This window comes from Nomascus leucogenys, chromosome 9 (genome assembly GCF_006542625.1).
Source record: "Nomascus leucogenys isolate Asia chromosome 9, Asia_NLE_v1, whole genome shotgun sequence".
NCBI classification, from domain to species: Eukaryota; Metazoa; Chordata; class Mammalia; order Primates; family Hylobatidae; genus Nomascus; species Nomascus leucogenys.
In genome coordinates, this window is record NC_044389.1 from 111728094 (window position 1) to 111755061 (window position 26968).

The 26968-nt window shown below is 42.4% G+C and overlaps 1 long non-coding RNA gene across 2 annotated transcripts in view; it reads left to right on the forward strand.

Moving 5' to 3' along the window:
• The first annotated feature begins 2541 nt into the window (after positions 1 to 2541).
• Positions 2542 to 26968, forward strand: part of LOC115836740 — a 69381-nt gene continuing 44954 nt past the window's right edge. The window contains exons 1-5 of one of the 2 annotated variants that reach the window (XR_004031776.1): positions 2542 to 3070; positions 6209 to 6259; positions 7726 to 7796; positions 9230 to 9313; positions 18604 to 19012. This is a non-coding gene — a long non-coding RNA (uncharacterized LOC115836740). Of the gene's footprint in view, positions 3071 to 6208; positions 6260 to 7725; positions 7797 to 9229; positions 9314 to 18603; positions 19013 to 26968 lie in introns of those variants that run through there. The other variant, XR_004031775.1, reaches the window with a different exon arrangement.

A 26968-nucleotide genomic window follows, 5' to 3' on the forward strand; every position in this document is an offset into this window, starting at 1 on the left:
TGTGTCCAGAGAATCTGAAAAATTGCAAAGGATTTTCATACTTGGGAGGCTATAAATGCAAGAAAAATTTGAGTTTTGTCTATGCTACTGTTTGTTTGTTTGTCTGTTTATTAAGACAGAGTCTTGCTGTGCCCCCCAGGCTGGAGTGCAGTGGTCCAATCTCGGTTCACTGCAACTTCCGCCTCCCAGGTTCAAGCGATTCTCGTGCCTCAGCCTCCTGAGTAGCTGGGATTACAGGCATGTGCCACTATGCCCGGCTAATTTTTGTATTTTTAGTAGAGATGGGATTTCATTATGTTGGCCAGGCTGGTCTCAAACTCCTGACCTCAGGTGATCTGACTGTCTCAGCCTCCCAAAGTGCTGGGATTCCAGGCATGAGCCACGGGGCGTCCAGTGATACTACTGTATAGAAGGATCTACTTCACCTCTTTGTAAGTCTTTACACCTATGCTAGAATGTACCCCTGCTGGCTTTCTGCCAGCCTCTGACGTAGGGCAAATGTGGGGAAAAGTCACAGCACAAGCTAGACTCCATCACATCCACAACAAGGTAAACTAGAACAGTTAAAGCATGGGGGCATTAAAATAATCTTACAAATCATAGTGGACATTCTCAGCTCTCACATGCATGCCAAGAATATTTTTGGGACCATAAAGTATCAGTAGAGGGAATTTTAAAGATTATGTGGCCTAATCTATTAATTTCACAGATGAGACAACTGAGGCTTAGAAAGATTAAAAAGCTGCATCTAAGTTGCATCACGGCAAGGTGAGGACTAGAATTCAGTCCTCACTCGGCCCTGTACACTGTTTCTTTATGTAAGTATACATATAGAAAAAAATAGATTCTAATAACTTTTTGGACTACAGGATTTTTCCAGTGGTACAGTCATCCAGATTTAATACATTGATATTTTCATATTTTTAAAACTTCTAAAAATATATGCACACACATAAACACATCTTGATAATTCCTATGCATTGCTATCCAGTGCTTACATATAGAAGGTGCATTCTCTGGAATTCACCCTGGGTCAGAGCCTTCTCACCTCCCAGCACAAGCAAGTAGCTTAAGCCTCAGTCTCCCAGCTTCGGTGCACTGGGCAGGAGATGGGGCTCCCAGGACCACTCAGCCATGTGGTTCCTTCAGCTCTCAGCACAGCCGAGTCCAGGCTGCAGGCTCTCCATCACAAGCCCACTGCAGAGTGACACATGTTCTACACATGCCGTGACTGAATATGTTGTGTTCTGAAAATATTTGGGAGTTAATTTGTGTTTTGTGCCTAGTGCTTCATGGACCTGTGCTCATTGCATCCTTACAGCCATCTACAAGGGTGTCACCATTATTTGTATTTTATTAGGCTTAGAGAGGTGAAGTGACTTGCTCAAAATAACACGGTTAGCAAATGACTGAACCCAGATCCCACAGGGAGAATGTGGGAAGAAATCAACAAAGCTTATCTAACAGATATCTGCCAAGGGTTGGAAAAAGTAAGATTTATTGTTGCTCCACTGAGCAGAACACAGCCCATCAGAGGTTACTACACCTTTAACGTCATGTGCTTTTTACTGACCCATCAAAACACTGGTGGCGGGAGCACTAAATAACTTGCCTATCATACTTAATCTTTCTAGGATTCAAAGAGGAGTGTAGAGTGAAATGACCTATAAGACCCCCGAGCCTAAAATATAATTTAATGGACTCAGCTTTAAAGCGCTCATTTAGAGGATGGCCAACAACCGGCCGCCACTGTGCAAAGCATGATTCCTCCACCATCTGCAGTCCACTCGCACAAATACCCTCAGTGAAACACTTCTTTCTCTCCACCCACTTTTGAGTAGGATGAAATGGCACATTCCATTTTCAAAGTGGGCAGCTTGCACGTATCAGCAGTACCAGGAATTTGGAAAATGATAACATGGAACCCACGGTAACTTGCTGGCTGAATTTACTCACCCAGGTGGCCCAGGTCAATGAGAGCTTGAGAGCCACGGGGATTTTAAATGCCGCTTCAAAGCCAACCAGGAGCAGAACCAGTGCTGATTCGTGTTTATGATAATGACATTTGAAAGGCTAAAAATTACAAGGTTGTTTACAGAGATGGACTTAGAAAATAATTGTATCTAATGTCTCATAAACATAAAAGAAAGTTATTTTGTAGTAGATGATTGAAAAGAAAAAATCTCCTTTAAAAAGGAAATAAATAGACTAGTTTCAGACAGAAACAACTTCAAAGGCAATCAGAAAATTCCGTGGAATTCTAAAGAGGGAATCTCACTCAAAGAATTCTCTAAAACTGCCTAAACTTAAAAGCATTATTTTTCTCGAGACATCTAATTTAGATTGCATACCAAACCCTGTAATAAACCTCCTGCAAAGAAATAATAATAGACCATAGGCATTATATATGTTCACTGTTCACTGCGTGTAAATACAATGATTGACCATCCATCAACAGACAAGAGGCGTAACTCCATGGCAACAGAGAAATAGAGGTCACAATCATATTTTCCAAGGCAATTTTTGGCCCTCAGGGGGGATTCACTGTTATACTTGGAGGCCGTGTCACCTGAGAGTCAATGGGCAACGATCAAATTTCACCGTGAGCAGGTTCTTTTGTTTGCTTTCTAGTCACAAATAGCCTGGCCCTAAGTGGTGGCTCCCATTCTTGTAAGATGCGTTGATTCAGCGTGTAATCACCAGTTCCCTGTAGTGGGGGTGTGGATGGAGTGTCAGAGGTTCCTGCTGGTCTTTAGGGTGCCTGGCCTCCAGGAATCCTAGACGTAGTATTTGGAGAGATTTTTTAAAGCTTTGTTTCTGTGACCAGCAAAACCTGGGTTTGACACTGAGGTCAGCCTGTTTCAGCCAGTGACTTAACCTGTCTTTTTGCTCCAATAAATCGGGAACAACAGCACTCGATGTTAGAGTTGTTGTGAAGATTAAAGAAGGTAATGACTGGACAACTCCCAGCCCAGTACCTGAAACTGTACCAGCACCCAGTGAGAATTGCTATTCCTGTGACTGCTACACATTTACCTTATCTCAGCGGGGTGCCTGTGTCGCTTTTTTGGTAAGAGTGAGCAGATGATAGAGACCATTTTAAAATATGAAATATAAATATTTAAACAATTTTCCCTTGGCTCATATAGGTTGAAACAGAAATTATTTCATGGGTTGTGAAGTTGAATGAGACTTATTACTAAGTTTTTATGTAACATAGGAATAAAAATTATTGTTATATCACTGGTGCAGATACATAAAATATACAGATGCATAAATGTTAATATGTGTGTGTATATATAGGTATAAATTTAGTCATTTCATAGATCTTGGGTAAATGACATTAACAAGCAAAATACATTGGAGAATTTTATTTGTTCTGAATAATAAATATATTACAGAAACAAAACTGCAGTATCAAAAGACAGCACTTTAGCAAGTATGGAGTTTGTAATAAAAGGCTTTTTTGTAGGCTAACGTCAAGACTTTCACAGTAGTTTAACTGAAGAATCTGCAAAATTTAACAGTTATTCCAATCCCTTCTATGTTAAGGATTACCCTTCAATCAATATCTCATTTTCTCTCTAAAATCAATTGAAAAAGAAAAAAAACACACAACAGAACCAGGATTGTTCCTCTGGCTAATGGTGTCACACGTAAAATGCTCAATCACAGCGTGATTTGAAAAGGCTCAAAGCAGAACTTCTAAATTTGAGCTGCTATTGATTTCCCTGGAAACTGAAGGAAAGAGGCCGATTGCTATTTGACAGTGAAGTTAGAATTTTTATAAAATATTTTCTCTTTTAAAAATCCATAATATATTTCTTTTCTTTTTTCTTTTCTTTTTTCTTTTTTTGAGAGTTTCGCTCTTGTTGCTCAGGCTGGTGTGTATGGTGTGATCTCGGCTCACTGCAACCTCCACCTCCCAGGTTCAAGCAATTCTCCTGCTTCAGCCTCCCATGTAGCTGGGATTACAGGTGCCCACCATCATGCCCGGCTAATTTTTGTATTTTTAGTAGAGACGGGGTTTCACCATGTTGGCCAGGCTGGTCTCGAACCCTCGACCTCAGGTGATCCACCCACCTTGGTCTCCCAGAGTGCTTCAATTACAGGCATGAGTCACCGTGCCCAGCCAAAAATCCATAATATATTTCCACAATTGTCTTCTTTACTGTGAATTCTCCAAGTCAAACAACTATGTATATTAAAACAATCATGTATATCATAAAATTTACGTGATTGGTCTTTATTAAACAATCCTTCACTCTCTTCTCCTCTGAACATGATGAACCTCCCTAAGGAATAAAGTCAGGACATCTTAAGGGTTTGGGCAAATGAATCATTTCATCTTCAATTTCAAAAATTAGTCTTCATGAAAGCAAAAGGAAATCTGATTTTCCAAGCGATATGACACATCAGGAGAAACACAGGCTTCTAAAGAATATACACACTTAAAAATGGATTATTTACAATTTTTAAGCATAAAACACACATCAGGAGAAACACAGGCTTCTAGAGAATATACACACTTAAAAATGGATTATTCACAATTTTTAAGCATAAAACAAGACACAGTGTGTGCAGACACGTGCACTGCTGATTTCTGTTGCTGGAGGCAGGGTGCTGTTTTCGGGGTTGTCTTCATTGCTAGCTCGTCAACACCGCACTTGTGTTGTAGCCTTCAAGGCCAAACCCTGGTTTCTGACATCACTTGGCAAGGTTGCTATGGGAACAGTGGCTTTGTGTGTCCCTGAGGGAACAAAGGGGTTTGCCATTAGCGGACTTCAGAGCGGGCCTGGTGCCCTATTGGTACAGGATTGCAGAACAGCACATTCAACGTTATCGCCAAGGCAAAATTCCATTCATGCTTCACATGTCTTCTTCCAGCAAACATGTCTTTGAGTGCATGTTATTGCCACAGCCTTGGGACAGGGGCCAGGACAACAGGGAGACTTTTCAGCGCTGGGCAGGGATCGCCCGTCAAGAGCAAGGGGCAGGGTTTTGAATCATGTCTTTTGTCTTCTGAATCCCAAATGACAGCTGTTTCCAGGAAATTTCAGTTTCTGTTGTCATTTTTTTTTTTTTAAATCTTGGGGTTTGTGTAAGACTAATTTTAAAGTCCATGAACAATCAGTCAGATAGCAGTCTGACTTTCCCAACTCCTGCCCAAAACCAAAGTTAGCTAAACCCAGGCACCTGGCTAATGGGTACAGACCACCTTCATGAAAAATTAGTGGCAATTTGAGAAATCTATTTAACAGATTGAACAATGATTTATTATTTAATAATATTTAATAATGATTAAAGTTACAGCTATTACGCCCAGCAAGTTCTCTCATATAACTATATAATTGTTCACAGACAGAATAGCTTCATTTAGGACATTCCCTTTACTAATTTGACCTTAAAATATTTTGACTTTATTATGCATAAGTCGTAAGTATATGATTAATTTAGAGAAAAATTAGCACATAAATATGAGTATTATTCAGATCAAGTAATAGAACATTATTACCATTCCAGAACCCTCCTTCATACCCTTGCAATCATAGCCCTTCAAAAGGTAACCAGGCAAGGCACAGTGGCTCATGCCTGTAACCCCAGCACTTTGGGAGGCCGAGGTAGGAGGATTGCTTGAACTCAGGAGTTCAAGACCAGCCTGGGCAACATGGCAAAACTCAATCTCTACCAAAAAAAAAAAAAAAAAAGAATAATAAATAAATACAAAAATTAGCTGGACGTAGTGGTGTGCGCCTGTAGTCCCAGCTAGTGGGGAGCCTGAGATGGGAGGATCACTTGAGCCAGGGAGGCTGCCGTGAGCTAAGATCGTGCCACTGCACTCCAGCCTGGGCAACAGAGTGAGACCCTGTCTCAAAACAAAACAAAACAGAACAAAACAAAACACAATAGGTAGCCACTATTCTGATGTCTGTCATTATAAACTTATTTTACTGTTTTTTATCGTTATATTTTTTTTTCATTATATAATAGAATTATATGTATCAAAGAGAGTATACTGACTCAGCAATCTGTCTTATGGGTGTGCATCTGTAGTTATTCTTCATTGCTGTCTACGTTCCGTGGTATGAATATAAACATGATATAGTGTAATACTATTCATGGACATTTGAGCTGTTTCCAGCTTGGGGCTATTTATGGAAGAAGCTACTCTAAACATTTTCACCAATATCTTTTCTCTTGGTACTAGGCACTCTTTTCTCATGGGTACATTCAGAAAAGAGCAATGTTTGTTCACTGGGTAAGCCTAAATTCCTTTTAGTAGATATTACAAATAGTTCCACAAAGTACCTTTCCAGGTAGATTAGGCTCTGGCCAGAGTTAATGAAAGTCCTTCTTTGTCAACACTTCGAATTGTCAGATTTTTTTTTTTTTTTTTTTTTTGCTTTTTTTGTGCCATTTTGGCAGGTGTGCTATCTCGTTTTCATTCATTCACTGTCATTTTAATTTGTACTCAGATGATCCTTGGTGCCCACCATTCAAAGCACTTATTTGGAGGATGCGTGTGTAGTGACTTTTGAAGTTTTCAGCCCATTTTGCCTTCAATTAATGTTATTTTCCTATTAGTTTGCAGTAGTTCTTTACATATATTCTATGTGTGAACCTTTGTTGAATATATACACCATAATTATCTTCTACACTGTGGTTTGCCTTTTGATTCTCTTAATGGTATATTCTGTAACACACAGTTCTAATTTAAAGCACTAGTTTTCAGTCTTTTTTCTTCTGTGGTAAGTCCTCTGTGTATATGTATATTGTTTTAGAAATCTTTGATTTCTCCAAGGTCTTCTTGGTATTTTTTCATGACCGCTTTTAGAAAAGATTTTTGTTGATTTTTCTCATTTCAATCCAAAACACCTAGAATGATTTTTGTTTATTGTGTGAGGTAGGGATCAAAGGCTTTTTAAAAATATGGATATAAAATGGAAACAATCCATACTTATAAGAAAGATTGCTTTCCCTCAATGCATAGCAGAGTTTTTTTTTTTTTCCTCTTCTTTCTTTTCCCACAAATCATGTGAATAGTAAGCGTGGGTTTTCTTCTGTGCTCTATTCTATGACACTGACCTATTTGTCTATTCTCACACCAATCAGCATTATGCCATTTTCATTGCTGCAGCTTTAACAAGGTTTGAGATCTGAGAGTAGAAGACCTCGAACCTTGTTTTATATTCTCAATTTGTCTTCATTATTTTTTATCTTTTTTGTTTTCATATACATTTTAGGATCAGCTTTTCAATTTGTAAAATAGAAGGACTGAGATTATGAGAGGAGTTACACTGAATTTTTAAATCAATTTAGGAGAATAAACTTAATTACAATATTGATTCTTAGAAACCTTCAATAATGTATGCTGTTTATTTCCTTAAGACTTCTTGAATATCTCTCAGTAATGTTTACAGTTTTCTGTGTAAGACTCTTGCACACATTACTTTTATTCCTAGAAATTTTATTTTATCTGCTACTGTAAAAGTTTTCACTTTAAATAAAATTTTTAAACAGTTCATTAAAATATATGGAAACACACGTGATTTCTCACATTAGTCTTTCATCGGTAATGCTGTTAAACTCACTGACTTATTCTAATAGTTGATCTGTATATCCGAATACATTTTCTATCTACACAATCATGCTGACAATGCAAAATGACAGTTTTACTTTGTCTTTCCAATTCTCATGACTTTTCCTTTGTTTGTCTTATTGCAGTGAAGAGAACATCCTGTGTACTATCGTGTAGAAGTTGTAGTAGATGCTGGGTCTTTCCAACAACAAACAAAGTAAGCTTTTGAAGTTTTATTATTAAGTATGGTAACCTCTGTAGGGTTTTCTTGAGATATCCTTTATTAGATAAACAAAACCCCTTTCTGTAGTTTGCTACCAATTTTATTTTGAATGGGTGTTGAAAATATCAAGTGCTCATTTTGTGTCTACCGAGATGCTCCTGTGAGTTTTAATGGTAATATAATAAATCACATTGTTTGAATTTTAAATCTTAGCACACATTTATAGAATAAACCCAACTTGGTTGTAATGTATAATTCTTTTTATATGCCACAGATTTGTTTTGTTAATATTTTGTCTAGGAGTTTTGTATCTCTGCTTATCAGAATAATCTGCCTGTAATTTTCCTAACTTACAATGTCTTTGTGAAGTTTTGTTATTAAGATTGCGCTGGCCTCATGCAGAGAGTCTGAAGCGTTCCTGCCTTTGCCATTTTCTGGTTGAGTTCATGGACGGTTAGTGTCAGCTCTCCCTGCAGTGTTTTCAGTGATTGAATGATTCAGTCCTCTGGACTTGACTTTTCTTATTGAGAATGTTTCAAATTACAAGTTCAATTCCATCCATAAAAATGGAATTATAAAGATTTTGTACTTCTTGTTTTAGTTCTGGAAAGTGGTATTTTTCAAGGAATCTCCTCATGCCATCTAAGATTTCAAATTGATTTGCAAAACATTGGTCATGATACTCTGCTTCCTAACCCAAAGAACCTGCAAAAATGTTCTTTTACCTGGTAAAAGGAACTTGGCAGAGATGACTAAATCGAGGATCCAGTCATGCTAATATCTCACAAGTAAGTATCTCTGTTCCAACCCTCTTTCCTGAGCTTGAGACCCTCAACACTCCAGCACAGCGCTGCTAACCAAGTGTCTTACAATCTTGGATGTTCCACAGGGAGGAACCAAACCTTTGAGCCTCTACGCATCTCCCTCTCCTTCCTTTCCTGGATTCCTCTATCTCAATCAGATCATCATCTACTCAGGTCCTTAACCCACACCTGGGTTCATTTTAGTTATTTGTTTAAGATTTACTGGCTTCACATTATTCCTGCAGAAAAAAAGAAAAAAAAAAGTGAATTTCTTACCCAGGTCTGCAAAAACTTCTAAGATCTGACCTGTAGCCACCCACACCTGGAAGCTCCAGCCTTACCTCTCCCCAGTTCGCCCAGTAAGCGCTGGACACGGGGCTGCTGGACACGGGGCTGAGTTGGAACTTCGATGCTCACTCTGCCTGGAAACCTCCTTTCTCTCTCCCCACTTCTGAGGCTCCGCTTAGGTGCTGTTTTACCTGAAACCCTACAGGCTGTTCTCTCTGGAAATGCCTCTCTCTTCTGCCCTTTACCTTCCATCTGAATGGGAGAATGTCTTCTTCCTAACACTCAGGACAGGTCTCCGTAGCGTTTATCTTGCTTTGTCATCTGCATGCCCCACAGGGCTGAGAGCTCCAAGGAGCTGTGAATCACACCCCTGACTCCCCCCAGGGTATGGGAACGGGGTTCAGAATGCGCTTCCCAAAGGTGAGATACAACATGAAGAGTGGTTATTTCTGGGCTATGGGATGAAGAGTAATTTTTTTGTTTTCTTTATTAGATGCTACTAAATGAACCTGCTTGGTGTTAACCACACGTGGCTTTTATAATCGGAAAAACAAAACAAAACTGACAGTAAAAATACATAGAAGAAGCATTTATTATGTAAAATTTATCATTAAAAATTTGTTTTTAAATGATGGTGCTTAGAGGGTATTACCTTTGTCTTCAAATTGGAAAGCCTCAGCTGTCCGGAATAATGATTTGCACAAACACTCCATTTAATTCGAGTTTTACTGTCTGTATTTTGTAACAATAAGATTATTGCTTCTATATCCTACACATGTGCAGAGAGATGAAGGGAGGGTATGTCCTTCTAACTTCTTTTCTCATCTTGGGTCCAACTCAAGGGATTTTATTTCTAATGCTTGGTCTTTACAATTTTTCTTTTTTCTCATTTCTCCTTGATTTTCCAAAAGGCAAATGGGGGAGCTTCTGGGTTTTGTTTTCAGCATTATTCCCAAAAGACTTCAAATTAACTTAAAGGACTCTGGGTTGAGCGCAGTTGCCTTTCTGGCCTGAGGGTATAAACTTTTTCTTAGGCAAATTCCCTGCTGACTTCCCAAAACAGCCGAGAGTAAATGTGGTCCCACATGTTTTGAGTCTAAACAGATGTATGTATGTGGATTTGTAAGTGAGTCACATCTATGGTTATTTTACTCTAGAGTAATTGGGCCAGGCACTGTGGCTCACGCCTGTAATCCCAGCATTTTAGGAGGCCAAGGCGGGAGGATCACCTGAGGTCAGGAGGTTGAGATCAGCCTGGCCAACATGGTGAAATCCCTTCTCTACTAAAAATACAAAAATTAGCCTGGTGTGGTGGCACACACCTATGGTCCCAGCTCCTTTAGGAGGTGGAGGCAGGATAATTGCTTGAACCAGGGTGATGGAGGTTGCAGTGAGCTGAGATCGTGCTACTGCACTCCAGCCTGGGTGACAGAGCAAGACTCTGTCTCAAACAATAAATAAATAATACAAATAAATAAGTAGAGTAATCGGCAGAGTATTAAGGAGGCATTCTCCTGCCAGCCATGCTGAATGCACACACCCTGATGGCAGTGAACAGCGTCCACTGGATGTGAGTTTAGCGCCTTTGCTAGTGTCCTCAAAGGGAAGGCCCCTGAGCCTCAGAGAGCTGCTGCCCTGCCCAGGGTCTCAGGCTCATGCCGCCTGGAAGTCTCTGCTTTCCTTTGTCTCGTGACCACCATGGCGCAGGTTCTCTCTGCATCTTTCCCATCCTCCCCACCTTCCCCCAACAGTTGCCTTCAAGCTTCAGTTCCTAAAGTAGAAAAGAAATAAAAATAAAGCGAAACCAGTACGATGACTCACTGGCGAGCCAAGTATAATTTTCCTTTAATACCGCACAGCATATAAGGCTAATTTTGAGACAGCTCACTTTCCCCCATGGAATAGCCAGATAAAGTCACTTTCTTGAGGAAATACAGCTGCTTCTAAAAAGAGGCAGAAATGACTTTCTCCGTGGTGATCGCCCGTTTGGAATGTCCCAAGGCTACATTCAGTGCCCGCTTCGCCACTTCCTCCACCTGGGAGCACCGCAGGAGTCGGAATCCCTAGTGTGGTTCATCCACAGCCTCTTTCTCATGGCCCGAAACGTGCTTTTACTGGAAAACACTCTGACACATCCTGAAGCTAAATGCTTCTTAGAATACACTGTGATGTAACAAAGCAGAACATGATGGAAATCATCCCGTAAAAGCCGAGTGAGGGCAAGCATTCCCCAGCCAGGCAGCGTGAGGCTTGCCTGACGTTCACGCACTTCTAACAAGAAAGGAGGTAGCTCACACTCAAAGCTGTTACTTAAGTAAAGTTAATGGACCAGCAGAGAGGAAAAAGCACAAGAACTTAGGAAGACACAGAGCCATGGGCTCCCCACCAAACACCTCTGGTGATTGCAATTCAGAAGACAACACATGGAATCTGCCCTTGACTCCTTGAAAATAGGATGTGACCAAGTTTTCAGTGTTAACGGGAACCGAGACAGAAACGTTCACGTATTTTGTTATCATCTGTGCTTTGGGACATGAGTTACATTCTTGAAAATTCTGAGTTTGGGCTACATTATTTTATGAGGCGGAGAATTCACAATAAAGCCTTACATAATTATTTGTTCTGTGATGGAAATGTTCAAACAAATAATCTCTTCCTGGGTACAAAAGTGGACATTACGATAGGCCAGAAAGATTAGTCCTCTTTATATATAAAAACAGGTTTGGGTGAGGATTGTCAAAGAGGTGGAGAGGCAGCCTCAGAGAGAGAGAGAAAAAGAATAACCTCAGATGAGTCATTCAACTCTGCTAAACGTCAACTTACCCAAATGAAAATGAAGATAATGATACCTGTTCTTATAAGGTCAGGCAGGTATCATTGTTATGACAGCAAATGAGATGCTTCATCTGAAAGCACTAACCAACCCCTGAGACAGTATTTAATCCCACTGAAGACACCTCTGTTCATGAGCTTTGGTGCAGAAACTAGTTTTCAGAAACAAATCATTTTTTAAAAAGTACTTAAAATTGATTTATATAGAGTTTGTTTGCATTACATTCCTAGAAACAATGTTTGGTTTTGAAAAGAGCATAGATACACTATGTTTGGCTGTAATGTGATAATTGTGTTTCCAAGAAAGCTTATACTGTCAGAGATTATCTTATAAACTATTGATTCAGTGGGAAAAGTTTGGGAATGAAAGTTCGATGGTTTCAGATTTACAACTGAAACGTTATTTTGCAGACAGGCATTTTAGTAAGTAGGTGACTCAGTCATCGCAGATATATAAAGGTAAGCCGAATGCACTGATGCTTCTCACACAGAGTGGCCTTTCCTTCCACTCTCCACCAGCACCATCATTTTACAGGCATCTCACGCATTCTAGATAATATTCTCACTCACTGTTACAATGTTGAATGCACAGAGCTACTCAAAGCGTCTGTATTGCCTGGACAATAACCCTGAGTAACAACCAATTACTGGCTTCTCGGGCAAATTCTGTTCCCAGAATAATCTACCTCTTCTTAGCCATTTAAAATAATATAACCTCTTGCCATAGAATTAATGTCTGTGTTGACTTTCATTTCAATTTTTAAAACAAATTAAACTTCCCACAACCCATTTCCAGGTTAGACTGAATAGCAACAATGGTGATGATAATAATAGTAATAAGATGGCTCTTACTTATTGAGTGCTTCCTCTAGTGCTTCAGTAGCGTTTCAGTGTCACTGGTGAAGGTCATTTGGTGTTGCAGTATTTTACAGTGAACGAATCAGACAACCGCTTCTCCGTGGTTCAGCTGCAGCCTATATTCCCTGGGCTACTAAACTGTAGCCACAAACCAGGGATCCAAATAATAACAAGAACACCCCTAATCTCTGAGTGTTTAACCTAGGTGAAACTTGCTAAATGCTTTGTATATAGATTATCTTATTCAACCTGAACAACAAAAGCTAACAGATAGGTACAGTTATGCTCATTTTATAGGTTAAAAACACTAGGCTTCAGAAAGTTGAGTATCTCCCCTAGAATATTACAGCTAGGAGTGTATCAAATTATGATTTTAACCTAGGTACGGGCAACTTCAAGGTTTGAACTTTAAATCATGGCTTCATTTGAGGGGAACAAAAGAATTATTATAAATAATTTTATGTGTCTCAACAGAGCAAAATATTTAGATTTCTATTAAACATAGACTACCTTACAAAGCGAGGTATAAATTATAAAACAAACAACTTTATTAGAGCCACACTCAGTTTGTCCATATCCTAAGCCATCATCTGCTTCCATGGAACATCTGTGAATTGGCAGAACTGGACTAGCTGTCTGAACTCAACACAAGCTACAGACTTAAGTTTATAAAGAACTTGCATATATATTTATACATACACACACACACACACGTGTATATACATACACATATATATGTGTATATATGTGTATGTATATACATACATACATATGTGTATATATGTGTATGTATATACATACATACATATATATGTGTATATATGTGTATGTATATACATACATACATATATATGTGTATATATGTGTATGTATATACATACATACATACCACATGCTATGTATATACATACATACACATATATACACATACACATATATTCAGAGGGAAAGTTAGGGCAGCAGGAACACTGTCCAGACAGATTTGGGGTCATGGAAAGAAAACTGTTTTCTGGCCCCTTGATTTTTAATATGTGCCTTTTTTTTAAACTTGTATTTTAGGTTCAAGGGTACATGTGCACACTGCTCATATAGGTAAATTGCATGTCAGAGTGGTTTGGCATATAGATTATTTCATCACCCAGGTAATCAGTACCTAATCAGAAGTTTTCTCTACTCTCCTTCCTCCCACCTCCACTCTCAAGTGGACTCTGCTGTCTGTTGTTTCCTTCCCTGAGTCTCTGTGTACTCAATGTCCAGCTCCCACTTATAATTGATAGCATGTGGTATTCGGTTTTCTGTTCCTGTGTTAGTTTGCTTAGCATGATGGCCTCCAGCTCCACCCATGTCGCTGCAAAGGACATGATCTTGTTTTGTTTTTTTCTTTATGGCTGCATAGTATTCCATGGTGTATATGAAACATTTAACCTTTGCCTGGATTCAAAAAGACTTCTGAATAAACTAAAGCCTTCTCCAACACCTCGCCAACCATACCTCCTCAATTCAGAATAGAGACATAAAGCTCTTCTTTCTGCAGTGGCCAGGAGAAAATAGTTTATGATCTAAAACCAGTGTCGAAGTTGTCTGTATCTAATAACACTGTGGAGCAAATAGATTCATTTGCTTAATTAGGGGCACCTCTGGTAACTTATTTATCTTCATCACAGGTTCACTGGAAAACTACACTGCTTAAAAGTGGATCATGATGGAGATTATTTTGATATATGTTAATGCTTCCATGAGCAAATGCTATGGGCAGTTTTAAGATGTTCCAGATTAAATCATCACAGCCATACTCCTATAACAGTATTTATGGATCATAAACTATATGATTTATCTACAGTATCACGTATCTATATGATATCACAGTACTGATAATCACAGTACTGATTTATCACAGTACTAATTTCTTTACATATGCTATCTCATTTGGATCTCACAACACCTTTAAATATATAGGCACTAATACCATTCTCAATTAATTGATGAAGCATTTGAGGCTTGTATAGGTAACTTGCCTTGAACTAAAAAACTACATTCTTAACCAACTGGTTAAACTTCACCATTCAATTTTTACGGCCAATAATGTAGAACTTGGGGCTTAAATGAGCCAATTATTTGCAATTATTTGCATGAGGGTTATAGTGACCAACACCTACCTTCTGTTTCACAGTGGGCAAGTCTATGCAAACCTGTCCCCGAAGTCCAAGGAGGCTGAGAGGCCGAAGAAAGAGGCTGGCAAATCCAGTCTCTTAAAAAGAAACATTTAACAGTGTCTTACAAACAGAAGCCACGTCTGTGTCTTAGGGGGCTAGACAAGAGAATGGATCCCTGCCATTAGCCCCAGACCTGGAGCTCATGTACCAGGGAAAGGGTGGTTCAGAAGAGACGCGCAGGACAAATGAAGTATGATAACATCACAGTTGTTTGACCTACAGGCAGGATTTACGCTAAGTGCCTGCTCTAACACAAGGTACAATCGATAAACTGGAAAGCTTGGAGGACTTCCTGGAACCGGGGTTCATCAAAGCCAACATGGGAGATTAGCTTCCAAGATAGAGTCTCTTGGCCTTAGTGGTGCTGCCTGCAGCATTCTAGCACCCACCTCCACATAAAAGCGAGAGGTGGTTCCCCTTTATATTGGAGTCTTGGAGGGATCCATACAGGGATGTCAGTCACAGCTGGCTGATATGCTTATACAACATTACTGAGACCATAACTTTACAGTTTTTGTTCTTTCAATGTATCTCAAGGCTTGATTCTGAGAAATAATACTGCTGGGGAACTGTACAAATGATACGCATTTCATCCTTCTGTTCTTTACTGCATAAAAGAAACAAACTGTGAACTAGGACTTTATCTGTCTGACCCAGATGGAGGAGCTTGCACTGACTTGTCATTAGTGTTGGGCTCTTGACTTACATGGAGGGATGCATTTCGACACGCCGCAGAAAAGTTTCCCAGGACGGGCAATCAGAGGAGGTTTGTCATCTGCTCATCACCCAGTATCTTCCTTATTAATAACACTCAAGAGGAAATTTTGTCTGAATACTTCAGAGCTGGTAGTGGGGATTGGGGGAGGTAAAAACAACAGAAAAGAAAGTTTCATTTAAAAATTTAACCTGTATTTTTCGATGTTTTCTTCCTTTTTATTGATACATAATAATGGTACCTATTTATGGGGAACCTGTGATATTTTGATACATATGTACAATGTGTAATGGTCAAATAGAGTAATTAGGATATCCATCACTGCAAACATTTGTCATCTTTTGTCATTATTTTCAATGTTTTCTTCCATTTTACTGATACAAAACAATGGTACATATTTATGGGGAACCTGCGATATTTTGATACACACATACAATGTGTAATGGTAAACTAGGGTAATTAGGATATCCATCACTGCAAACATTTGTCATTTCTTTGTGTTGAGAGCACTTCTGTATTATTCTGTTTTCATGCTGCTGATAAAGACATACCTGAGACTAGGTAATTTATAAAGAGAAAGAGGTTTAATGGATTCACAGTTCCACATGGTTGAGGAGGCCTCACAATCATGGTGGAAGGTGAAAGGCATGTCTTACATGGTGGCAGACAAGAGAGAATTGAAAACCAAGTGAAAAGGGTTTGCCCTGATAAAGCCATCAGATCTCACGAGACTTGTTCACTACCACGAGGATACTATGGGGAAACCACTCCCATGATTCAATTACCTCCCACTGGGTCCCTCCCACAACACATAGGAATTATGGAAGCTACAATTCCAGATGAGATTTGGGTGGGGACACAGCCAAACTATATCAACTTCAAATCTCTTCTAGCTATTTTGAAACATACAATAAATTATTGCTATGTATAGTCATCCTATTATGTCATCAAACACTAGAACCTATTTCTTCATCTAACTGTAGGTACCCATTAACCAACCTCTTCTTATCTCTCCACCCTTCCCAGCCTTCAGTTACCATCATCTATGCTCTGCCTTCATGAGGTCAACTTCTTTAGAGTCTACATATGAGTGAGAACATGCATGACCTGTCTTTCTGAGCCTGGCTTATTTCACTTAGCATAGGTCCTTCAGTTCCATCCTCATTACTGCAAATGACAAGATTCCCCTTTTTATGGCTGAATAGTATTCCACTGTGTATATGCACCACATTTTCTTTATCCATTCATCTGTTGATGGACACTTAGGTTGATTCCGTATCTTGGCTATTGTGAATAGTGTTATGATAAAATAAATATTTCTCTAAAGGAGACATACACATGGCCAATACGAATATATTTAAAATGTTCAACATCACTAATCATCAAATACAAATCAAAACCGCAATGAGATATCATCTCACCCCAGTTAAAACAGCTATTATCAAAAGGACAAAAAAATCAACGCTGGCAAAGATGCCAAGAAAAGAAAACTCTTGTACACTGTTGATAGAAATGTAAGCTAGAACGCCACTGTGAAAAACAGTATGGAGGTTCCTCAAGAAACTAAAAGTAGAACTCTGATCCAGCAATCCCACTTCTGAATATGCACCCCAAGAAAAGGAAATCAGTGTGCCAAAGAGACACCTGCACCCCATGTATATTGCAGCACTGATCACAATCACCAAGATGTGGAATTAACATGTACTTTTGTGAAAAATTGAATTATTTAAATGCTTCATTTTTCCTTTTCTTCTAGCCTCGTGCCAGCAACTTAAATTTATCAGTGATGAAGAATACCTGGCATTGACTTCTGCATGAGCGCCCTTTTAGTTGCTTTGTATTCTTCTACCTTGATTTTTTTTTCTGTTTTTCTACATGAGTGTTGCCTGCAGAGTTCCGACTGACTCAAAGTACATCTTCTATATTGCTTCAAGTAGTGCTGGTCATGAACACAATTAAGTCTTCGTCAGCTATTGGAACTGATTGACTGCAAAGTTCTGATGCCTCTTCTCTCAGCCCAGGGCAGATGGATGTGCTATGTGGGGGCCCATAAAAAACAGAATCATGGAGCTGGTGGGGCAAGGAGTCAAACTCCCTCCTAGGGCCTGTAGCCTCCACCAGGGCAGAGAGCAAGTTTCTCTCAGCTTCTGCTCTCAGGTGGTGACCTGGCAGGAGGACAGCTTGGCAGTAGGTGCAGGCATTGGATGGGGACCTCCTGGCTCCTCTCCTAGCTCTGCCAGCACCAGCCATAAGGCACTCAGATCATGCAACTTCCCTGTGTCTCCGTCTCTGCATCTTTAAAATGGGGCGAATAAGAACACTTTTCTCATAGACTTATAAAGAGAATTAATAAGAAAAATGATAAAATAATGCTTGGCTCAGAATGTGCACTCCATGAACATCAGCTGTGACCACTTAAGAAGGGCGTGTAACCTCCAGCCGCACCCATGCCAGTTCCCGTTGTCTCACCCTGGGCCGGCGACACCCATCTTAAGTCACCATTGAGAATACAAGCAAGTCATGCTGAAATCTGCCAGAATAAAGGTCTATCTTCACAGAACAAGCCTGTCTACACTTGAACCCACAGTTTTTCGGTCATATCCAGGCTTCAAGGAGGGAAGAGGGCTCCACTGTGGGCTTCCTGTAGCAAGCATGGGGGCCGTGTCTGAGTCCCCTGTGGTGTTCTGTCACCATAGACCGTGACTTTCAAGCAACACAGTCACTTCTCACAGTGCTAGAGGTCAGAAGTCCCAGATGAAGGTGCTGGCAGATCTGGTATCTGGTGAGTATCTGCTTCCTGGGTCATAGATGGTGGCTTCTCACTGTGTCCTCACGTGGTGGAAGGAGTGAGGGAGCTCTCCAGCATCTCTTTCAAAAGGGCACGAATCCCATTCATGAGGGGCCCACCTTTATGAGTTCTTCATCTCCTGAAGCCCCCACCTCCTAACACCATCACCTTGGGGGTGAGAATTTCAGCATGTGAATTAGGGGGAGACTCAAACATTGACACCACAAACAGGTAAAGAGCCTGCAGCTGCTAGTGAGGCCAGGGCATCTCCCTCCTGAACAATCTCCTCTTCTGCAAATTGCAGCTGCTGGGATAGGACCCAGGAGGGTCCGGAGGATCAGGAGGTCCACCTGGGAGAAGAGCTGATCGGTTAGTAGGAGAGCTGGAAAAGCAACAGACACCTCCTTAGCCCCTTCCCTGGGACCTGGCTCCAGGCTGAGCTGTCAGGCCACAGCAAAGGCATCATTTCAGGACAGCAAAGCCCCTGTCTCCCTCCCTTCCAGCTCCTCAGACTTCACCCTGGTAACACATTTGTTTAAAAAATATATTTTTCCCCCTTGTAAAGAATCTAAGATACATGGGGTCAGCCCAGCAGTTTAGGTGTCACGAAGAAACTGCTCTCGGAGCTAAAGTAAGAAACAGTGCCTGTCTATAGCACAAATAAAGAGTTGGAACAAGATAAAAGGCAGTGATCCTTCACCGGCCAATCTCCAGGTGGATCTCAGGAATCCTGTGTGATGTGTGACATCACCTGGGAAAGCCCCGCAGTTGCCATGGAGACGCACCTCCCGGGCCTCGGGAAGCTGCCCCACCTCTCTGCCACCTTCTTCCAGACTGGTCATGGCAGGCTGGCTCCGATCTGGGTCCCAGACAGAGGGCAATTGGTTTGCCTTTTTTCTTTTCTTTTCTTCTTTTTTTCTTTACTTTTCTTTGTAAACTGCAGTGACCATGTGTGTGTTTGTGTATGCATAGATATAAAGAAAGAGAGAGAAAAAAAACAGAGTGCCCCACGACGCAAGGTGCCCACCTGGACAAACACACTGTGGGCAGACAATAGACCCTTATGAGGTTCTGGAGTGGCAGCAGCAATGGCCTCCTGCCGTCCTGGCTAGCTGGAGCCTCCTCCTCGCAGGTGGGGTAGGGTTGAAACATAAGAAATACCGAGAAATGTCTCCGCGCAGCCTGGTTACAGAGACACCTGTGATCCATAATTTCTGCGCTCCACTGCTGAAAAGAAGAAAAAGGCCCCGAGTGCCTCATCCGCTGTGGTTTCTCTCCCATCTAACTAAGTAAAATTGGAAACTTTTTTAAAAAGAAAGCACAGTCATGTAATTAGTGCAGGCTCTCTTTTCTGGTTTTTTGAAAAGAGGCATTTTCACACACCTTAGTCCATCTTAAACCCTTTCAACATTCTGCTGCTCTTCCTAATTCCAGAGAGACAGAATTTTTATTTCCTTCGATCGCAGGGATACCTACAATGGAGTTTACGTCTCAATTAACAGTTTGACCAAGGGTTTACAAGTGGTTGAATGGAGTAAAAATGAAGAATTCGAAAAAACGCAAAGAGAGAAAGTGGATCGCCCATAGACACCTGCTCTATGCAAATAATGGACTCCTTCCCTTTATCTTAAGGGGTCTTACGCTACCTGTTTCTACGTCCTTTGCTGGTTCCCGTGACAGAAATACACACGTTTCAGACAAGATTAAAATACAAAATCCCAACCATAGCCTCATCTTTGCACACACACTCTCTCATTTCCTGTTGGTACCAGCACTTTTCTATTTCGGTCCTGGGTATGGCTCACTAACCTACAGCAGCTTCCTCATTTGCACTTGACGTCTTCCCAAACAGCATTTAAGGGACGGAGCACAGCCCAGAAGGCAGAAGCGAAGGACAACTGCCAACCCCCAAGGGGGAGCAGGGATCTGGGAAGGAAGACACTCATGGTAAAGGTAAAACCAAAGAAATCACACGCCTAGGAAATAACAGATTCTTCTGCATAAAATAGACTTGTGAGAAACTAATTGCTACAGATTTTATCTCGCCCAAAATAAACCGCAGGGAATATCATGAGCATACTGTAACGCATAAAATCCTGACACTTGTGCTAAAATACTCAAAATACACCCTGGAAGGTTGGAGCTTGTCTTCAGTGTTGGGTTCTGTAAATTATTTCAAACAGCTCGCCATATTTGTGGTATCACATTGAACCGGGTGTGAGAGGCAGGGAAGAGACAAAGTAGACACGGCTGTTCCTTGGAGAGGTCTATCCCAGAAGGCGGTTTCCGAACAGCCCAGGAGAGAGGAAAGCTCCATTTCAGAGACGCAGACGTGTCGGCCAGGACCACGGAGGGAGGTGGCCAAAGGACCCCCTTCTCAGAGGCAGGGACTTGGAATCTCTGCCCCACGGCCTCTGGGAGAGTGGAGGCTGCTCTCGGGCAATTATCCCAAATGATTGTTTATCACTCCGAGTTCCAGAAGGCCTGGAAAGATTACATTCCAGAGACTCGATCACTGAAAATGCCCGGGTGGAAGCTGTAATTACGGCTTTCTCAGAGCCTACAGCATCTCCCCTGGGATTATTTGCATAAAGTCATTTCCGGTGGCAATTCCCGAACACAACGGTGCCCTCACTGTCATCCTACAGGCCATGAAGAGGGCTGCCTAGGCGAGTGTTTCAGCATAAACTTGTGCTCAGCAACCTCTGTGCGGCTGCCTGTTTATAAAAAGAAACATGCGGTGGAGTTTCTCTGTCCGCCGTCAATTCCTGCAGTTAATTATAGGATATCCTGGAGTCGTCAAGCGTTCCCATGGAGCATGGAGTGAGGTGACTTTACAACCAGCAGGCTTCCATCAGAAGGTGACAGCAGTGACAGTGGAGGTGACAGTGGAGCTCAAACTGGACTGGCGCTCCCCTTACTAGAAACCAGAGGGAGAGGAAACCAGAGCCAGGGCGGGGTGAATTTCAAACAGCCCGGGGCTGCAGCCAGAACGGGAACCCCAGCTCCACCTCATCAGGGCCAAATGAAATAACGAGCTGCTATGAGTGGGCAACACACTGTCAGGATAAAGTACATGAAACCACAGAACCTTCAGCAATAGGGTATGAAGAAAAAAACAGAAAAATAAGGCCACAGGGGCCAGAAGGAATGCATTGCTCAGTGGCTCCAACAGAGAAAGTGGAACCACGTGAGATACTTCCATAAAACTCAGTCTGCACTCTCGACCCCATCGTGGAAGTCACAGGGACTACACTTGAAGAGGCTCTGTACATCGGACAGGAGCCTGCAGAGAAAAGGGCAAGCAGCTGGGCAAGAACTGGAGGCAGGGGCTTGGTGGGGACAACGTCTGCCTTCTACTCACAGCCGTGTGGGTCGGGAGGAGAGCCCTGTGGTGAGATCCCGATAGGCAGAGGCCGTGCTTCCTGGTGCCTTCCTGAGGAGGTTTCTCTCACTCAGGAAGGTGCCTTCCTTCAGGAGCTTTCTCTCACTTTTCTTCTCTGAACAATGCCGTGCCTGTCGTGCTGCAGCTCCCTGTTCCAAACCACACGCACATGTATACATGCCTATACACACGTATGTGGACACATGCAGATGTACACGTACAGGCAGGCACACACGGGCATACATGCCTATACACACATGTATGTGTACACAGAGATGTACACAGACAGGTACACACATGCACACACATGTTCACACACAGACATGCACATGTGCACACATGTGCATACACATGCAAGCATGTACACACATGCTCATATAGGTGTGTACATGCATGCACACATTGTACATGTGTACATGCATACAGGCATGTGCACACATACATACACGTGTTAACACACATATAGACATGTACATTCTTGCACACAAACCTACATACACATAAAGACATGTGTACATGCATGTACACATATGCAAACATAGGCACAGTACATGTACCATACAGGCATCCACATACACGTGTGTACACATACCACAGGGCATGTAGACATACACACACAGAACATTCAAATTGACTTTTTTTAGAGAGAGGGTCTTGCTCTGTCACCCAGGCTGGAGCGCAGTGACATGATCATGGCTCACTGCTCCTCGACCTTCCCAGTTCAAGCGATCCTCCACCTCAGCCTCCTGAGTAGCTGGGACCACAGGCAGGCACCACCACACCTGCCTAATTTTTTCAAATATAATAGAGATGAGGTCTTAACCTAGGTCTCACTGTGATGCCTGGGCTGGTCTGGAACTCCTGTGCTCCAGTGATCCTCTTGCCTTGGCCTCCCAAAGTGCTGGGAGTATAGGTGTGAGCCACCATGCCCAGCTGACTTATTCTGCATTTTAACTTTACTTACACTACTAATTATTTGCTTAAACGTCAGTCTGACTCCTAATTTCCAGTCTTATAGGCAAGGATGATGGCCTAACACCCATCGTAAATGACCCATGAAAACTTTGAGCTGCTAGATTCACCTTGACTTTTATCTTCAGCCACTTCGCCATGGGAGCCTCTTGGATGACCCTAGAGGATCTCAAACAAATGCTTCCCAAGAATGCACTCCAATAAAGTACAGAATGCCACTGTCTCCCAGGCAAGGACTGACGCCGATGTGTGTCCAGCCACACACAGGAAAGTAACAATGCAATCTTACACACTTTCATTTGTCATAGTGCATGATTTCTGTAAAAGGAAATACCTAAAACACTCAGACTTAGCCTCCAAGGGAGCATCACCTAGGAAAGGTTTTCTCCCCTCTCCTGACTGTGGCACAGAACGAAGAATCTCCAATGTGCACGGGGACCCTTTAATGAGATTTCCATGACATCACTCTTTCTTCCCGTGCCTGATGATTCACGGCAGGCTTTTCAGGTTTCTTTGGTGCAATGGTCCAATTGCAAACTTTATGCAAAAACGGTGGCAGGTTACAACAGGTTGCAGAAGCACATGGGCAAGAAAGACATGGGCAGATTCCTTTCAGATGGATGTTTTGTGGCGACTAAGAAGCAGCTCCCAAGAGTGAAACGTTCTCCGCACATCTCAGGACCACTGGTGGCACCTCGGCCTCCATCACAGCAGCATCGCCGCCCACGCCACCTGCCCATGCAAACTTTGCAGGGCAAGTGGCCGCATCTGCTGGCTCTCCTATTCCGTGCACCACTGCCCTCCTCTACACACAGGGAGATGGCAGATCACTTTTCCTCTTTCCTATCTTTGTGAGACGAGAAAGTTTTCCTTGATGTTGTCTCCTGTCAAATTCTAAGGAATGGGCTGATGCGTGCCTTCCAAGGAAGACAGATGAAGTATCAAGGCAGCTCACCCCAGACCACCACTGAATTTCCAGCATTTCTACCCTAAACCTACTCTTTTGGGGATCTAACAAGCACTCCAAATGAATTTTCACATTTTTCTCCAATTCCATTGTTACAAATATTTTCATCTATTCATTTTATTTTTTATGCATTGAGCAGTGTTATAAACAAAATTTTGCCCTCCCCCATAAATTCATATGCTGAAGCCCTGACCCCCACAACCTCAGAATGTGACTGTATTTTCAGACAGGACATTTTAAAAGGTGGCTAAGTTAAAATGGTTATTTTAGGATGAACCCTAATCCGATGTGACTGGTGTCCTTAGAAGAAGAGGACATTTGGATACGCAGAGACACACAGAGGAATGACCCCGTGAGGACACAATGAAAGATCACATCTACAAGTCATGAGAGAGGCCTTGGGAGAAACCGACCCTGCCCACACCTTGATTTTGACTTCCAGCCTCCAGAGCTGTGAGAAAATAGATTTCTGGGTTTCAGCTGCCCGGTGTGTAGTACTTGTTATGGCAGTCTGACTAGAATAATACAAGCTCTCAAGGTGTCCCCGGCATTGTTACAGGTGAAGGAGACATGGTGAATGAACACCAGGCAATGCCCTCTTGTCTTATGTTCTAGTGGAAAATCCACATACAATTTGCTGAAGATCGTAGCTGAACAAGTGAGTGAGTGTATAAATGAATTAATAAATAAACTCTTTTTCCAGAGTTCACAAAAATTTAAACTTGAAGTGAGAGTATTTAGATGGTTTGTTTTCTAATTAAATGTATGCCAAAGGATAAGAAATAATGAAAGTATTTTGTTCCTGTCTTCTACATATTTCTTTTTCAATCCACAATATTCATGACTGAGATCTTGAAAATGATCAGGACTGCCCATCATCAATGACCTGTAGAAAGGCAATGACCTTGTAGATCTTATCAGAGGCAATTCTTATCAGAGGCAGATCTTATCAGAATTCCCCATGTCTGCTGGTGATACTGTGGACTAGAACAGAGGTTCTCAACCCTGATTCCACATAGAAAGCACCCAGGGAGCTGTGAAATACTGATGCCTGGGTCCTGCCCCCAGAGAGTCTGAAGTGATGGATCTGGAGTGAGGCCCAGGCATCAGAGATGCTTAAACCTCCCCCACCCCACCCCAGCTAATTCTAAGACTCAGTCAAGACTAAGAGCTTCTGCTTTGGAACATGCCGAGTGAGGTTCCGGCATTCCCAGCCCACTCCACCTTCCCAGTAGGACTCAAACTGCCTGCATTGCCCATCATCTTGAATCCCTGAGCTTTGCTGAGGGTCAGGCTGCTGGATGTGGATAGCAATCCGATGCAATCCAACAAGCCTTTTCTAAGAGCCTGTGGCGATGGACAGTTCACACAGGAATATTTATTTATAAGGTATCCCCCCAAACTCAAGGTATTTACAGTTTTTTTGGGGTGGAGGAGGTTCAGGGGCAAATCCAAGGGGTTGAAGCAGACAGGGAGAGAAAACATACCCATAAAGCACGAGACAGTTTGGATTATGTCTTCCAAGGAAGAACTGAAGTCGCAGGGAACCTACTGTGAGTCAGCAGGTTCACCTGAAGCCATCCATTTTTACCACAGTGCTGTGCTCTTACTGTTATTATCCCCACCTCATAGACTAGTAAATGAAGGTCATGTCACTTTCCCAGAGTCACATGGCCAATGAGGGCAGAGCTGCCCTTGATCTTGGGTCTGAGTCGCCTCTAAGCCTCACTCTTTCAATCATAAGACTTGGTCAATTATAGAAAGTTCTGGAAGACTTCAAAGAACATCAAACACAAAGGATACATACAGGCAAGCACACGTGCCTGTCTCTGTGGCCCATTCTTTCTAACGATTCACCCACAAGCCTCAGCGCAGAACTGAGCCCCAGCAGGCTGGAGGCAGTGGTCATCTCCTGCCTTCTGGGATATGGCTTGATCCTAAGGGCCCTGTTAAAGTGATCAAGAACCTCCCCAACCCGACTCTCCAGGTTCTGCTCAGGGTGACTTTATCTCTTGTTCTACAAGCACCTTTGGGTGCTGCACTCAATCCTGTTTTACTTGTCTCTCAAATCTAGTCCTTCACATGGAGACCTGTGATGGACTCGTTCAAGATCTTGCCCCCATGGCCTGGGGACTGTGCTAATTCCTCAACTCCCCCTCCAGCCCCTCTCAGTCAGACAATAGCCTCATCCACAACACCCACAAATGTGAGTGTGATGTCCCCTCAGCTGGTCTTTTGACGGTGTTTCATTATACTCTCCATAAAGCCCCAAGTACTCAACAGCTCACATCTGTCCCCACAATGACATAAATCTTCACCTTCCCTCCAGGGTCTTAGTTCTATAGGTTCTCATTCCTCTTCACTCTGGGGAACTGGCTCAGCTTTAGCTTTGACTAGATATCATCACTCTTTCTTATCTCTGGACCTTCACACTTTCGGGGGGATACTAGGTCTTTGGGTCCAACACTTTATTGACTCAAGTAATTCCTAAAAGCCCATTTCTCAGGAGAGCCTTCTTGGATGTGTGAAAAAGACACAGTGCCTTCCACAGAGACACACTCATGTGATCCCCAGCTCGCTCTCCTGTGGGGGAACTTGTCACCACAGGCTGCGGACGCTCTGTGATGGATTCCGCATACACACTCTTGTTTCTGTGTTCACTTGTCCACATGAGCTGTACATCAGCATGGCCTTGCCTGAGATTTTAACGCTTAAAGCATGCATTCATCCCCTTGTTCCTCACCAAGATTCACATTCTTGGTGCAAAGCTGGATTATCAGGGGGAGGCCTGGCAGGCCGCAGAACTGCACTCTTACCTTTCAGAGAGAGACACTGATGGAAAGGCTATTTACAGATTTTGGGGGAGAGCTAAGGGTCTCAGAAGGGGTGCTGGGGCTGCTTGAGCCCAGTAATAGTAGGAAGGCTGGAGAGAGCAAGGAAGGAAATGGAGCTGCCCGCACTCGGTGGGACACGTAGCCACAGAGAAGCAGCCAACCAGTGGTGGCCACTAACACCCTGGATGGACACAGGGGCTGCCCGTGCGCTAATGCTCCAAGAGCAAAGAGAAAATACCACATCCTCCCTCTTCTCCGTCATCCTGTCTCCGGCCAGTGACTTTCATTGGCCAACCCCACAGGAAGGCAGCCAGCCAGGGATCTGGTTAGTACAACCCTTTAGGGTCAGCCTCCCAGGACAAGATCAGGACGTCAATCATGGAGAATGGGTGAGAGGCAGGGGACAGAGTAGGAAAAATCCAACACCTGTTGATTCTCAGTATAACCAGCTGGCAGAAGGTGGGCCATGGGGAAAGGAATCATCAGATGTTGAGTTTGCTCAGCTGTAACC